Below are 12,283 nucleotides of genomic sequence, written 5' to 3'. Positions count from 1 at the left end.
TGTACTTTTTAAATCAAAGAATAAGTGCAAAGATAAATCAATAAGGAGTTCAGTGAATTGGAAATCTTCACAACATGTAACTTGCAATTATTTTGTCACTTTTGTGATGTTTATTAGTCTCCATATTTCCAACACACTAATGACTATATAAACAAAATTTGGTTCAATGTATCTTTGTTTAATGAGAATCAAAATCCCAAAACCCATGCTCATGTCCAGAATTTCCCCAAAATATAATTAGTATAAATGATGAGAAAAGCTTGTGCTTTTATTCCCCCCATGTGGTAATTCAGTTTATTGTCAAAGATAGCATTCAGTCCAATGTTGTTCATGTTTAACAAATACTTAGAAGTCACCTAACTGCCCAAGTCACAATGCTCAGCCCTTAAACACTAAGATGCAATCCTAGAGTATTGCAATAGCTTCTTAACTGATTTCCTTTCATTTTGTCTCTCTGTACACCCAGATCAATCCTCTACACTGAGAATTCCTTTATGAAGCCATTTCTGATTCCTCATCAGAATTATTTCACCCTCTCTTCATTCATTTATGGCATAACGCTTATTCTTGTTTAATGACATATGATATATGTTATCATTAGACAACATATTCATTACAGATACTGAAGATGATTAGTTACAGATGTGTGGCAGATACAGATGCAGTGTGGCTACCCCTACATCCCATGCATTTTTAAGATAAACTGTTGAGAATTACAAACACACAAAGAAGTGCACAGATCATGTATATGTTTCTCAATAAATTTTCACAAATTGAACATGTTCATATAACCCCTTTCAAGAGCAATAAATGAAACATTACCAAGTTCCCAAGTGGGGGCCTCTGCTCCCTCCCAATCACAACTCTCCTCACCAAAGGTAACACCAGCTCACCTCTCATCACCATAGATGAGTTTTAGTTTTTGTGTCTGGATTCTTTTGCTCAATATTAGGTGTGTAAGTACTGGCATTGTTAGTAGTTTATTCATTAATACTGCTGTTTAGTATTCCATTTTGTGGATATACTACAATTTATCTATTCATTCTACTTTTGCTCACTTGTTTGGTTTACTAGTTTGGGGCTATTAGAAAGAGTGCTGTTATCTATATTCTAACATATAGCTTTCAGTAGACATTCATATACATACATTTCTGTTCATTCATTTATCCTTCTCTTGGGATATTAAATTGCCAACATGAAATCAAGAATTGCATTCTATTTTGTTTTAAATACAGGAATGTGTTTCTGAAAATATTTGAGTTTTGAAGGCAAGTAAAGGGAACTTCTTAAGCTGGTCCACTTTCCAATTCCAAACATTAAGACTCTTAAGTCTGTTTCAAGTTCTATTTCCCAGAAGTAAGCAAGCAAATTAATAGAGACTATTAATTTAAAAAAATCCGTTCTCAGTTTAAAACAAATAAGCAAACCAAATATTCTGTAACATCAAAGAAAAAGGAGAAATCACAAAATTTAAAGGTAATATGAATTCCTAAAGAGGAACTTTCACATGAATTCCTAGAAAGTTTTATAAAAACAACTCATACCAATGGTTAGTAAACTGAAACTGGATCTTAAAAATGAACACAGAAAGACTGAAATAATTTCTAAAGTGTAAAAAGTAAAATCAGTATTGAAAACATTTAATATAGTGTAGTTGAATTGTCCTTGAAGAAAATCAGATAAGTGAAATAGAAGACAGATTGGAGCAATTTCATTCCAAGAGGAGAATGAGAATGAAAATATACTATGTAAGTAATAGGAGTCTCCCAAAAAGAGCACAGAACAAAGATGGATGACTAAATAAGCAAGGACATAATAAAATAAAATTAAAAATCTAGAACTAAAGTAAATAAATTCTCAAGATTGAGAACTAAGAGAAATTAAAAAGGCCTACTATGTTCCAAGTAAAATGTACAAATATAAACTACTACTGAAAGACATTAACAATTTTAACTTTAATTTTCAATGCCAAAACTCAATGAAATAACGTATCAAACAAATACTGATTAAATATTGGGTTGGCCAAAAAGTTCGTTCGGGCATTTTTCATAACATCTTAAGGGAAACCCAAACGAAATTTTTAGCCAACCCAATAATTTATTCAAATATCTTTCCCTGAATAAAACACTGGCATATGTAATATAACATCTTAAACATGGAATTCCACACTTTGAGCTCAACAACAATGTCTTTTTTCTTTTTGCATTTTCTAGCATTTTGTTCACTTAGTACATCTTCCTATTTTATCTAAATTGATCATCCTTTAGTCTTATATAAATATATATTGTGCAGGTTATATCTTAGTATATCCCCAGACATTCAAAAAGACTCATGGGATCACTGATGAACACGAAGAGTTAAATAATTGATTTCTCAAAGTATAGGTACAATTCTGTACCAATAATGGAATATCCACTAAATGTGGCTGTTGTTTTTGAAAAGAAACAATTAGGTTTAATTAAACAACATCATTAAGACAGGGGAAAGACTAATAAAAATAAATTAGAATACAGAACACCAAAATTGAAGGAGAGCTAGTACTGAAAAATCTTAACTGGTATAACTGCTGGAGCAAAGTAGGATACAAAAGAAAAAAAAATGGGGACAATTAATGGACTCTACCTTCAAGATAAAATACAGATATATGGGAAGAGTCAGAAGGTAAGAGAGAAGCTATAAAAGTGTTCAACTCTTCTTTCTTTGAAGGCAGTATGGAAAAAGACTACTGTAGTATTTCAAAACTTGTAATACATTACAAAATGAGTAATTATGCAATTAAGAAGGAAACAGTAGAGGAGCTTCAAGATGGCGGAAAAGTAAGATGTGGAGATCAACTTCCTCACCACAAATACATCAGAAACACATCTACATGTGGAACAATGGCTACAGAACACCTACTGAATGCTGGCAGAAGACCTCAGACCTCCCAAAAGGCAAGAAACTCCCCATGTACCTGGGTAGGGCAAAAGAAAAAAGAAAAAACAGAGACAAAAGAATAGGGACGGGACCTGCACCTCTGGGAGGGAGATGTGAAGGAGGAAAAGTTTCCACACACTAGGAAGGTCCTTCGTGGGCAGAGACTGCAGGTGGCAGAGGGGGGAAGCTTCAGAGCCACAGAGGAGAGCACAGCCACAGGGGTGCGGAGGGCAAAGCGGAGAGATTCCCACACAGAGGATCGGTGCCGACCAGCACTCACCAGCCCGAGAGGCTTGTCTGCTCACCCGCCGGGGCGGGCAGGGGATGGGAGCTGAGGCTCGGGCTTTGGTCGGATCCCAGAGAGAGGACTGGGGTTGGCTGCGTGAACACAGCCTGAAGGGGTTAGCGCACCACAGCTAGCCAGGAGGGAGTCCGGGAAAAAGTCTGGAGCTGCCAAAGAGGGAAGAGACTTTTTCTTGCCTCTTTGTTTCCTGGTGCACGAGGAGAGGGGATTAAGAGCACCACTTAAAGGAGCTCCAGAGACGGGCATGAGCCGTGGTTATCAGCGCGGACCCCAGAGACGGGCATGAGGCGCTAAGGCTGCTGCTGCCGCCACCAAGAAGCCTGTGAGCAAGCACAGGTCACTATCCACACCTGCCCTCCCGGAAGCCTGTGCAGCCCGCCACTGCCAGGGTCCCGTGATCCAGGGACAACTTTCCTGGGAGAACGCACGGTGCGCCTCAGGCTGTTGCAATGTCACGCTGGCCTCTGCTTCCACAGACTCGCCCCGCAACCGTACCCCTCCCTCCCCCCGGCCTGAGTGAGCCAGAGCCCCCGAATCAGCGGCTCCTTTTACCCCGTCCTGTCTGAGCAAAGAACAGACTCCCGCAGGAGACCTACACTCAGAGGCGGGGCCAAATCCAAAGCTGAACCCTGGGAGCTGTGCGAACAAAGAAGAGAAAGGGAAATCTCTCCCAGCAGCCTCAGGAGCAGCGGATTAAATCTCCACAATCAACCTGATGTACCCTGCATCTGTGGAATATCTGAATAAACAACGAATCAACCCAAATTGAGGAGGCGGACTTTGAAAGCAACGATATATATGTATTTTCCCCTTTTTCTCTTTTTGTGAGTGTGTACGTGTATGCTTCTGTGTGTGATTTTGTCTGTATAGTTTTGCTTTTACCATTTGTCCTAGAGTTCTGTCCGTTTTTTTATTATTATTATTTTTATATAGTTTTTAGCACTTGTTATCATTGGTGGATTTGTTTTTTGGTTTGGTTGATTTCTTCTTTCTTTCTTTCTTTCTTTTTTTTTTAATTACTTTTTAAAACATTTTTTTAATAATTATTTTTATTTTGTATTTTAATAGGTATTTTATTTTACTTTATTTTATTTTATCTTCTTTCTTTCTTTCTTTTTTTTTCTGCCTTTTATTCTGAGCCGTGTAGATGACAGGCTCTTGGTGCTCCAGCCAGGAATCAGGGCTGTGCCTCTGAGGTGGGATAGCCAAGTTCAGAACACTGGTCCACAAGATACCTCCCAGCTCCACATAATATCAAATGGTGAAACTCATCCAGAGATCTCCATCTCAACACCAAGACCCAGCTCCACTCAAAGACCAGCAAGCTACAGTGCTGCATACCCTGTGCCATCCAACATGCAAGACATAAACACAAGTCCATCCATTAGCAGAGAGGCTGCCTAGAATCATAATAAGGCCACAGACACCCCAAAACACACCACCAGACGTGGACCTGCCCACGAGAAAGACAAGATCCAGCCTCATCCACCAGAACACAGGCACTAGCCCCCTCCACCAGGAAGCCTACACAATCCACTGAACCAACCTTAGCCACTGGGACAGACACCAAAAACAGTGGGAACTATGAACCTGCAGCCTGTGAAAAGGAGACCCCAAACACAGTAAGTTAAGCAAAATGAGAAGACAGAGAAACACACAGCAGATGAAGGAGCAAGGCAAAAACCCACCAGACCTAACAAATGAAGAAGAAATAGGCAGTCTACCGGAAAAGGATTCAGAATAATGATAGTAAAGATGATCCAAAATCTTGGAAATAGAATGGAGAAAATACAAGAAGTGTTTAACAAGGACCTAGAAGAACTAAAGAGCAAACAAACAGTGATGAACAACACAATAAATGAAATTAAAACTTCTCTAGAAGGGATCAATAGCAGAATAACTGAGGCAGAAAAACGGATAAGTGACCTGGAGGATAAAACAGTGGAAATAACTACTGCGGAGCAGAATAAAGAAAAAACAATGAAAAGAATTGAGGACAGTCTCAGAGACCTCTGGGACAACATTAAATGCACCAACATTCGAATTATAGGGGTCCCAGAAGAAGAAGAGAAAAAGAAAAGGACTGAGAAAATATTTGAAGAGATTATAGTTGAAAACTTCCCTAATGTGGGAAAGGAAATAGTTAATCAAGTCCAAGAAGTACAGAGAGTCCCATACAGGATAAATCCAAGGAGAAACATGCCAAGACACATTGTAATCAATTGGCAAAAATTAAAGACAAAGAAAAATTATTGAAAGCAGCAAGGGAAAAACGACAAATAACATACAAGGGAACTCCCATAGGGATAACAGCTGATTTCTCAGCAGAAACTCTACAAGCCAAAAGGGACTGCCATGATATACTTAAAGTGATGAAAGGGAAGAACCTACAACCAAGACTACTCTACCCGGCAAGGATCTCATTCAGATTCTATGGAGAAATCAAAAGCTTTACAGACAAGCAAAAGCTAAGAGAATTCAGCACCCCCAAACCAGCTCTACAACAAACACGAATGGAACTTCTCTAAGTGGGAAACACAAGAGAAGAAAAGGACCTACAAAAACAAACACAAAACAATTTAGAAAATGGTCATAGGAACATACATATCGATAATTACCTTAAACGTGAATGGATTAAATGCTCCAACCAAAAGACACAGGCTTGCTGAATGGATACAAAAACAAGACCCATATATATACTACAAGAGACCCACTTCAGACCTAGAGACACATACAGACTGAAAGTGAGGGGATGGAAAAACATATTCCATGCAAATGGAAATCAAAAGAAGGCTGGAGTAGCTATACTCATATCAGATAAAGTAGACTTTAAAATAAAGAATGTTACAAGAGACAAGGAAGGACACTACATAATGATCAAGGGATCAATCCAAGAAGAAGATATAAAAATTATAAATATATATGCACCCAACATAGGAGCACCTCAATACATAAGGCAACTGCTAACAGCTATAAAAGAGGAAATCAACAGTAACACAATAATAGTGGGGGACATTAACACCTCACTTACACCAATGGACAAATCATCAAAAATGAAAATAAATAATGAAACAGAAGCTTTAAATGACACAATAGACCAGATAGATTTAATTGATATTTATAGGACGTTCTATCCAAAAACAGCAGATTACACTTTCTTCTCAAGTGCGCATGGAACATTCTCCAGGATAGATCACATCTTGGGTCACAAATCAAGCCTCAGTAAATTTAAGAAAATTGAAATCATATCAAGCATCTTTTCTGACCACAACACTATGAAATTAGAAATCAATTACAGGGGAAAAAATACAAAAAACACAAACACATGGAGGCTAAACAATACGTTACTAAATAACCAAAAGATCACTGAAGAAATCAAAGAGGAAATCAAAAAATACCTAGAAACAAATGACAATGAAAACACGATGATCCAAAACCTATGGGAAACAGCAAAAGCAGTTCTAAGAGGGAAGTTTATAACTATACAAGCCAACCTTAAGAAACAAGAAAAATCTCAAGTAAACAATCTAACCTTACACCTAAAGGAACTAGAGAAAGAAGAACAAACAAAACCAAAAGTTAGCAGAAGGAAAAAAATCATAAAGATCAGAGCAGAAATAAATGAAATAGAAACAAAGAAAACAATAGCAAAGATCAATAAAACTAAAAGCTGGTTCTTTGAGAAGATAAACAAAATTTATAAACCATTAGCCAGACTCATCAAGAAAAGGAGGGAGAGGACTCAAATCAATAAAGTTAGAAATGAAAAAGGAGAAGTTACAACAGACACCACAGAAATACAAAGCACCCTAAGAGACTACTACAAGCAACTCTGTGCCATTAAATTGGACAGCCTGGAAGAAATGGACAAATTCTTAGAAAGGTATAACCTTCCGAGACTGAACCAGGAAGAAACAGAAAATATGAACAGACCAATCACAAGTAATGAAATTGAAACTGTGATTAAATATCTTCTAACAAACAAAAGCCCAGGACCAGATGGCTTCACAGGTGAATTCTATCAAACCGTTAGAGAAGAGCTAACACCTATCCTTCTCAAACTCTTCCAAAATATAGCAGAGGGAGGAACACTCCCAAACTCATTCTATGAGACTACCATCACCCTGATACCAAAATCAAAGATGTCACAAAGAAAGAAAGCTACAGGCCAATATCACTGATGAATATAGATGCAAAAATCCTCAACAAAATACTAGCAAACAGAATCCAACAGCACATTAAAAGGATCATACACCATGATCAAGTGGGGTTTATCTCAGGAATGAAAGGATTCTTCAATATATGCAAATCAATCAATGTGATACACCATATTAACAAATAGAAGGATAAAAACCATATGATCATATCAATAGATGCAGAGAAAGCTTTTGACAAAATTCAACACCAATTTATGATAAAAACCCTCCAGAAAGTAGGCATAGAGGGAAATTTCCTCAACATAATAAAGGCCATATATGACAAACCCACAGCCAACATCATCCTCCATGATGAAATACTGAAACCATTTCCACTAATATGAGGAACAAGACAAGGTTGCCCAGTCTCACCAGTATTATTCAACATAGTTTTGGAAGTTTTAGCCACAGCAATTAGAGAAGAAAAAGAAATAAAAGGAATCCAAATCGGAAAAGAAGAAGTAAAGCTGTCACTATTTGCAGATGACATGATACTATACATAAAGAATCCTAAAGATGCCACCAGAAAACTACTAGAGCTAATCAATGAATTTGGTAAGTAGCAGGATACAAAATTAATGCACAGATATCTCTTGCATTCCTATACACTAATGATAAAAAATCTGAAAGTGAAATTAAGAAAACACTCCCATTTACCATTGCAACAAAAAGAATAAAATACCTAGGAATAAACCTACCTAAGGAGACAAAATACCTGTATGCAGAAAACTATAAGACACTGATGAAAGAAATTAAAGATGATACAAACAGATGGAGAGATATACCATATTTTTGTATTGGAAGAATCAACATTGTGAAAATGACTCTACTACCCAAAGCAATCTACAGATCCAATGCAATCCCTATCAAACTACCACTGGCATTTTTCACAGAACTAGAACAAAAAATTTCACAATTTGTATGGAGACACAAAAGATCCCGAATAGACAAAGCAATCTTGAGAAAGAAAAACGGAGGTGGAGGAATCAAGCTCCCTGACTTCAGACTATACTACAAAGCAACAGTAATCAAGACAGTATGGTACTGGCATAAAAACGGAAATATAGATCAATGGATCAGGATAGAAAGCCCAGAGATAAACCCACGCACATATGGTCACCTTATCTTTGATAAAGGAGGCCAGAATATACAGTGGAGGAAAGACAGCTTCTTCAATAAGTGGTGCTGGGAAAACTGGACAGCTACATGTAAAAGAATGAAATTAGAACACTCCCTAACACCATACACAAAAATAAACTCAAAATGGATTAGATATCTAAATGTAAGGCCAGACACTATCAAACCCTTAGAGGAAAACTTAGGCAGAACACTCTATGACATAAATCACAGCAAGATCCTTTTTGACCCACCTCCTAGAGAAAGGGAAATAAAAATACAAATAAACAAATGGAACCTAATGAAACTTAAAAGCTTTTGCACAGCAAAGGAAACCATAAACAAGACAAAAAGACAACCCTCAGAATGGGAGAAAATATTTGCAAATGAAGCAACTGACAAAGGATTAATCTCCAAAATTTCCAAGCAGCTCATGCAGCTCAATATCAAATAAACAAACAACCCAATCCAAAAATGGGCAGAAGATCTAAATAGACATTTCTCCAAAGAAGGTATACAGATTGCCAACAGACACATGAAAAAAATGCTCAACATCATTAATCATTAGAGAAATGCAAATCAAAACTACAATGAGATATCATCTCACACCGGTCAGAATGGCCATCATCAAAAAATCCACAAACAATAAATGCTGGAGAGGGTGTGGAGAAAAGGGAACCCTCTTGCACTGTTCGTGGGAATGTAAATTGATACAGCCACTATGGAGAACAGTATGGAAGTTCTTTAAAAAACTAAAAATAGAACTACCATACAAACCCACAGTCCCACTACTGGGCATATACTCTGAGAAAACCATAATTCAAAAAGAGTCATGTACCAAAATGTTCATTGCAGCTCTATTTACAATAGCCAGGACATGGAAGCAACCTAAGTGTCCATCGACAGATGAATGGAGAAAGAAGATGTGGCACATATATACAATGGAATATTACTCAGCCATAAAAAGAAACGAAACTGAGTTATTTGTAGTGAGGTGGATGTACCTAGCGACTGTCATATAGAGTGAAGTAAGTCAGAAAAAGAAAAATAAATACCATATGCTAACACATATATATGGAATCTAGAAAAAAATGGTCATGAAGAAACTAGGGGCAAGACGGGAATAGAGACACAGACCTTCTAGAGAATGGACTTGAGCATACGGGGAGGGTTAAGGGTAAGCTGGGACAAAGAGAGTGGCATGGACATATATACACTACCAAACGTAAAATAGATAGCTAGTGGGAAGCAGCTGCATAGCACAGGGAGATCAGCACGTGCTTTGTGACCACCTAGAGGGGTGGGATAGGGAGGGTAGGAGGGAGGGAGATGCAAGAGGGAAGAGATATGGGGACATATGTATATGTATAACTGATACACTTTGTTATAAAGCAGAAACTAACACACCATTATAAAGCAATTATACTCCAATAAAGATGTTTTAAAAAAAAAGGAAACAGTAAAATAAGAGCATAAAATAAGATTATAGAAGATGACATCTATATAACAATTAGAACAATAAATTTTTAATGCTTTAAAATCTCTATAAAAATCTGAAGGATCTTATATTGAATTGATAAAACATATTAAAAATATAGAATACATTTTTTAGACTCTACATGTTAAAACCTATGGGGAGTGCTCCAAGGCCCACACCTAGTTCCCCGGGTTAGCGCTTCTCTGAGGTCCGCCTTCATCATAAATTGGGGGTCCTAAGCACAGATGTACGCCAGGCAGAATCTCACTTGCTTCCCCTTGCCCTCTTTGCCAGAACCAGATTGACCCCCTTCATGGAAGCACCAGCCTAAGCATGATTATACTTGGGGACTGCTCTTTTTAAGTGACAAATTTGAGGAAGGATTTTTGCTGGAACAGGTAAGACAAGGTGAAACCTTTAGCATTGGTGACTCACAAATCAACAACGCAGAATTTTTGCAAGTAATTGAAACCATTAGCCTTCTTCAACACTTTTTAGTTTTTATAACTAGGCAAGCAAAGTTAGTAAAGACAGTTTGCATAGTATTCTTATAGATCAGAGAAAGTTATCGGTGGGTACAGATTCTGGCAAAACACACAGCAGAAACACGCAGAGAGGTTTTCCACAAGCAGCTCACCAGCTTTCTCCCCAAGCCTGACCTCCTTTTCCTTCTCTGCAGTTTCATCTCCACAGCCAACAACTCCACTCATGCTTTAGTAAAAGTTCTCTTTAGACTAAATTGAAGATGGAATCAAAGGAAATCCTTCGCTATTCCCAACGTAGGCAAGATTAGCCAGCATGAGTACGAAGTGCCTTCAGTGCCAAATATTAAGAGTTATGCCAGTTATTAAAGTGCATGGTAATGACTTTATTTATTTATTTTTTTAACAAGGACAGAGTAATGAAAGACATCCGGGCTATTCACAGGTTTATATCGCACTTCACGCAGGCTGTGTGTGCAGCTGTGGAAAAGAGTGAGTGAGTTGTTGAATCTTGTCAGGCAGAAGTGAACAAATTAAAAAGACAAATCACTCAGATGAAAAACAAACAAAAGAAAAGAACAAGAAAGAAGATTGCAGCAGGCAATGGTAAGCAAACAGATGCCGTTTGAAAGTTTGGAACCCATGTTTGGTCCTCCGATGCCATGCGTCTGTAGCTGAGGTAGAAGTACACTGGGAGATGCAAAGCCTTCAGATCCTCCTCCCTCTTACTCTGATTTTAACCCACACAGTCAAGAAACCACTTCGAGCCTTTCTCACATGGAAAGTAGAGTATGTATGCCTTGATCTCAAGCCATGGGCTCTTCCGATTATGCTTCCATTGGTGTCAGACTGAAATATCCTGGAAGTGAAGCAGGATGAAACTTTGATTGACCCCCGCTCCCATAACATTAGGGAATACTCACGTTTGAGGAATTTGCCACCACTGACATATACCCAAGAGGGCTCCAGGAACACTCAGACCTCCCAGAATTAATTCAAGAAGATGCACTCTCCACTTAGCACCGTTTTTCTTAATTACTTATTGAGACAATATTTGAAAACTTGTTCTGAGGGAGAATTGCTTTCTCAGATCCCTGGACTCCCAAGAGGAGAGTCCTTGTGCACAGAACTTGTTGGAGCTTCACATATGCAGATCCTCACCTTTGGTCCCAGTGTGCAGGTTTTAAGACACAACCATTAAGATAATCAAATTGCCTAATTCTGGTGTGATTCAAGGGTGTACAGTTAAATTTAGGCAAAGTAAAATTATGAACATAATTTTTGTTCTTTAAAATAAATTAGAAATTAGAGACTAAGCACAAGTAATCTATAAATGTTCTATAATTAATCTATAAATGAAAAATTTACTCCTTGCACTATTATGCCTTGAAATTTACTTTTCCCAAAAGAAAATGAGTTTAGCAGAGATTTCAAAGAACTTTCTTTCTATGATAAGCCAAGTTCATCTTTACCAGAAAACTTTTAAAAATAATTCCATGAAGTCTGATTGGGACAAATCAGATATGTCTTCTCTTGTCGTATTGGATATGACTTTGTGAGATCAAAATAGAGGGCTTTGCTTCAACTTTTTTCTACTAGCCTAATATGTATTGCCACTTAAAATGATTGCCTTTTAAATAATGTAGAAATGCTAATTACCAGTAAGTAATCATCCAAATAAGTATGTCATCAAATAAATTATTTTTCTTTTGGAGGATTACAGTGACTGCTATGTTGTATTAGCCAATTTATGGTCTCAGTTCCAGTCTTAAAGGAAGGACGTACAGCAATG

At 37.6% G+C, this 12,283-nt stretch overlaps 1 pseudogene; it reads left to right on the top strand.

Annotated features, from left to right (window-relative positions):
- LOC132362456 (BRISC complex subunit Abraxas 2-like) overlaps positions 1-11,485 on the top strand; it is a 31,849-nt pseudogene extending 20,364 nt beyond the window's left edge.
- Positions 11,486-12,283: the final 798 nt, after the last annotated feature.

The sequence above is a fragment of the Balaenoptera ricei genome, chromosome 1, assembly GCF_028023285.1.
Source record: "Balaenoptera ricei isolate mBalRic1 chromosome 1, mBalRic1.hap2, whole genome shotgun sequence".
NCBI lineage: Eukaryota > Metazoa > Chordata > Mammalia > Artiodactyla > Balaenopteridae > Balaenoptera > Balaenoptera ricei.
This window is presented reverse-complemented; position numbering and strand designations above follow the sequence as displayed.